This window comes from Alligator sinensis, unplaced genomic scaffold (assembly GCF_000455745.1).
Source record: "Alligator sinensis unplaced genomic scaffold, ASM45574v1 scaffold198_1, whole genome shotgun sequence".
NCBI lineage: Eukaryota > Metazoa > Chordata > Crocodylia > Alligatoridae > Alligator > Alligator sinensis.
This window is the reverse complement of record NW_005841906.1, coordinates 3,887,390-3,892,400: the sequence shown is the minus strand read 5'-3', so window position 1 is coordinate 3,892,400 and position 5,011 is coordinate 3,887,390. Positions and strand designations below refer to the sequence as shown.

General features: G+C 45.6%; 1 protein-coding gene across 3 annotated transcripts in view; it reads left to right on the top strand.

Moving 5' to 3' along the window:
* KIF6 (kinesin family member 6) overlaps positions 1-5,011 on the top strand; it is a 438,203-nt gene that overhangs the window by 22,760 nt on the left and 410,432 nt on the right. The gene's annotated exons all lie outside the window — the stretch shown is intronic.

Genomic DNA, 5,011 nt, shown 5'->3' with positions numbered 1-5,011 from the left:
TCGGTTCTTGGGCCCCGGAGTTGTTAAGGCTCCGCGGGTTCGGCAATTGAGTATATAGGATAGGGATATGTCTAGGATTGCGCTCGGCGACGGGGGAGGCCAGAGGCTGTTTAGACCTCTGTTGCCTTCTTAAGAAATGCGTTGGTTTCGTAGGGATCCGCAGTGCTTAGAGATCTTCATGCTCTCCCTCTCGGACTCCAATTGCTTTCTCTCCAACTTGGGCGGAAACCACCCAAGCTCTTTATACGGCTAGCAAGCCAATTGCTAGCCGCCACGTGTGCATAATTTAACACAAGCCAATAATGGGGCTCGAATTAAAATACAAATGTCAGGAACTCCTTTGCACCGTGCATTTCTGAGATGCAAAAGAAATGCACCATGCAAAGAAAGCTATAAATTGGCGGGAAAATTCTCCGTTGTACCGGAGTTCTCCTTTGTAGCAGAAAACTCCACCATGCAAAGAAGCTGCAATTTGGCGGGAAAATAATTTAGCAGTGCCGAAGCACACACAAAACAAAAATCACAACTTTGGGTTGTGACACAAAGAACATTGGACTAGGTCAAACGAGATTTTTTATTAAAAAAATTAGATATGGTTCTGTTCTTCAGAAGAAAAGTTATGCCTGAGTACTCTCCGGAACATAATTTGCTAGTAGACTGTTTTCTATAATATAGTTAAATGTTCGTGTTTGCAACTTCAAAAGATGTTTTACCAGTAATCTAAACTGGTTGGACAAAACACTGGAGACACTGGAATCCTTTGTAACTCAAAGCAGCAGGAGTAGACAAAACACCTGATAAAATGTTTCCATGTTTCAGTGATGTTTCTTTGGTTTTATTTCTGCTTTTGAACAGAAAACAAACTACTTGCATTGGTATCACAATTCCTTTAATGCAGGGTTTGGTAACGAATTTGATAACCATTTGATCTGGCCTGCAGACCTGGGGTTTCAGCAGCTGGATTTACCCAGTTAGGGTCAGAAGTGGGTAGGCATGCGGAGGGTGGGCAGTAGGACCCAGCTTCCACTGCTACTACTGATACTTTTCCCTGGGGTGTCCACAGCTGGCACTTGTCCCCAGGGTGGTAGGGGAAAGAAACTACTGCCAAAGTCTCCATCTCTGCAGGGGAAAGTGCCAACTATGGACACTTTCCCTGTGCCGTTGCAGGGAAAAGCAATGGTGACAGTAGCTGAGTCCTAGTACTTGCCCTTTGTGTGCTGGCCCACCTCTGACCCAAACTGGAAAACATTTCAGCCCAAATCTTGAAAACATTGTTGAACTTTGCCTTAATGAGATTAGGCTGTGAAGCTTCTTGAAGTTGGCATTGTTATTTCCTAAAACCTCAGGGTTTTATGTTACTGTGTAGTTAAGAAAAGAATGTAGCCTCTACTCTCTGAAAGCCCTCATCAAATGAATGAAAATGCATTAAAAAATGGGTTGGCAACCTGTGGCTCACAGGCAGGATTTGACCTACAAAGTGGTCTAATCTGTCCTGTGGAGGTCCAGTCTGGCATGCAGGGGAGGATCAGTGGCACAGAATGGCACCATGCTGCTCATCCCCTCCACAGCACTTTCCTTGGCTGTTTTTTAGCTTGTTGCTCTGCTGCATCTGTACTTTCCTCACTATGTTACCAAATCTGCCCATTACTTTGCGGTGTGCTCATGTATTAGGGATGGTTTCTAGGGTCTTGGTGATTCTGTCAATGTGCTGCTTGTGTTACTATACGGAGGTGTATTTCTCCCTTCTGCAAGCCCTCACCCCTAGTGGAGCTATCTTGCAGGACTCAATCTCAATGGGACTGGGTTCCTCCAGTCACCAAATCAGTCATACACACAAACACACACAAATTAACGTGACACGCCTGACCTGGCTGGGCTGATCAGCATGGACAGGCTGACACCCTCATATGCCAAGAATCAGTTCATAAGAGCAACAATAAAATGCAGTCAGACACAAGCACACAGGTAAACAGAATCCCTCTGAATCCGGCTGGGTGTCCAGCTGACACCCTCATGGGCCAGCATTCAGTTCATAAGGGCACGTCTGAGTCAAACTGGGTCAATCAGCCTGTACAAGCTGATCCCCTTATGTGTTTCAAACTCAGCACGTCCCAATCTTTGGCCTCTTGATGAGCAGACCCCACAATAATTTGGGCTTCACAGGGATCTTTAGCATAGGTAAAAGACGTGTTGCTGCAGAGCACGGGAGGAAAGAGAAGCAAAGAAGGAAAAGTATACCCAATTACTACCAGTTTGACTATAAAAGTTATTTATTGCTAAGCATATGAAATATATAATAGTACTAGTAGTAATAAACATACAGAAGAAAAACAAACACCAACAATGACAGTACTACCCTGGTTTCACTAAGTATTTGGGGAAACTTAGCTCAAGCTTAACTGATACAGTTCAGGTTCAGAAGTTTATGCCTAGAAAGAAGACAGAGAACGCTGGGATCTCACCTAGTCCACGGTACTCAGGCTGCAAAGCTGACAGGCACAGTCCGTAGCACAATCCTTGAAGAGAGAGATGATCTGTTCTTCCAGCGTCCCAAGAACGACAGGGGATGGTGTCAGCACAGGGGTTTTCTTCTTCTCCTTCTTTCCTCCTGCTTCTACTTCTTTTCCTTCCTTTTCCTCTTCCTCTTCTCCCTCTAGCAGCACACACACTTACAGATTTTTATACCCTCAGTTTAGCTGCTTCGAAGCACCCTCAGTAGTGTAAATCATTGTCTTTTCTATTGACAAGGGGTTATCTGGTTTGGACCATCTCAGGAAACTGATTGATAATCAGGAAACACTTAAGATTAGGGAGTAACCCAAATACTTGGGAGCCAGCTTGAGATTCCTATGGGTGGCAGATATACTGATGGGATATCTCATGGTTTCTTCAGGAACAATAGATAGCTTGCAGCATCAGGATTTTGGATTTTTACTTGTTGTGCACAAGCCTCAGCTTAGCATGACTTTTCCAGATCTTACTATAGTCTTTTAACAGACTTAAAACAATTATTGGGGTGCTCATAACCTTTTGTGGAGAGGACTCCCACCAGTCGTCTCGGGAAAGATATGACAACACCTGGGATTAGGGCTCCAGCAGGCTGGATGCTGTGATGAACCCTTAACCATTGTTCAAATGTTGCCCATACCCCCTCTGACTCGGTCTCTTGCCTCAGAAAGTCCTTAGTAAATCCAGATTAGAACTGGTCTGATAAATGCTGAGCTGGGTGTGTGTGAACATGGGTTGATTAACATTGGAAGCACAGATTCCCCATCATGCAGCGCTCTCCTGCTTCTCTGGTCCCAGAATTCACTGCAGTCTCTGCTTCAGGCTTTCTGTTTTCCATCTCTCATGTAAATGAGACCTAGGGCCGTTGATTCACTCTCGTCACCCTTATCTGGTGAGGGTCTTAGGCGCGTCTCTCACTGCATCTTAATCAGTTTCGTTTAGGTAGAGGAGGGGAGGGAGGGGGGTGAGTCCTTTGTGAGTCAGACAGACTGCATCCTGTACCAGGGTTGCCCAAGAATACAGAGCTGAGACGTAACAACTAGAGGTATTGGAAATCTGCAGTGAGAGCAAGTTCAGGCACCTGGGTCCTCTGGGGGGTAGAGACTTCCTGCCCTCAGCAATGTCCAGGTTGTAATCGCTGGCCTGCTCTGCAAAAGGCTGCTGACACGTTCATTAAGGTATCAGTGGCATTGCCAGTTCTTCCCAGGACTGAGTCCAGCTCTCAGTGAATGCTCACAACTTGTTGAAATCTGTAGTATTTGGGCCGCCTTGAAGCAGGAAGTCTGTTTAGTACAGAGCCAACCATGGTGTTGGTGCCAAATATCAATTTTTCCCCTTTTTTTTCTCAGTTACAAGGTGAAGGGTACGTGGGAGATTCCTTAATTCTGTAGATTCTTATTTCTATATTTTCAAAGCCTTTCATAAATTCCCAAATCCTCCACTTCCATTAGACACAGATGGAAGTCATGTATTCTACAGAGAAGTAGGCAGACAAGGTTCCTTGGGTGAATTTGATATCTTTTATTAGACCAACCCAAATGGTTGGAGAATAGTTATTAAGCAAGCTTTCGGGTTCAAAAACCCTTCGTCAGGCTAAGGAAGCTTCAGCAGTTGGTGTGTGCTCTTCCTGGATGGAATGAAAAGTAAAGAAGCCAGGGGCTGGGCTGGGGAGTCAGTTGCCAGGCAGATTATAATGTATCAAAAATCCAATGTCTATATTTAGTCCATGATCTCTAGTATCCAGGAGGTTGATGAAGTGGAGCTCATAGGCTCGTCTCTGGGAAGTGTTGTGTAAGTTTCCCTTGAGGATCAGGACTGAGAGACTGGAGAGAGAGTGGCCCTCCTGTGAGAAATGTGCCCCCACCGGTAATTGGGTATTTCTGTCTTTGATAGATTTCCGGTGTGTGTTCATTCTGGTGCGCAGTTGTTGTTTGGTCTCTCCTACGTATTTTCCATCAGGGCATTTGGTGCATTGGATGAGGTATATTACATTTCTGGAGGTGCAGCTGTAAGATCCAGGGATGCTGATGGCTCTGTTGTGGGGTGCAGTAATTGCGGGGGTGGTGGAGATGTTTTGGCAGGTTTTGCATTTCTTGTCCTGGCACAGTCTGGATCCTTTTGGTGTGTTCTGGGCTTGAGGAAGTTTGCTTCTGGTGATGAGGTTGGCGAGGTTCGGTGCTTGTCTGAAGGCTAGGATGGGTGGCTCTGGGAAGATCTTTTTAAGAATAGGGTCTCTGTCTAATATGGGTTGCAATTTTTTGAGGATTTTCCGTACAGGTTCAAGGGATAGGTGATAGGTCATAACCAGCGGTGTGCGATTTGTGGGTGTTTTTCTTCTGTACTGCAGCAGTTCTTCACGTGGTATCCAGGTGGCTCTTTCAAACGTCCGATCTACCTCTCTGGAGGAGCGTCCTTGTTGGGTGAAAGCCTTTTTAAGATTGGTGAGGTGGCAATCCCGGGTGTTCTCTTCAGTACAGATGCGGTGGTATCTGAGGGCTTGGCT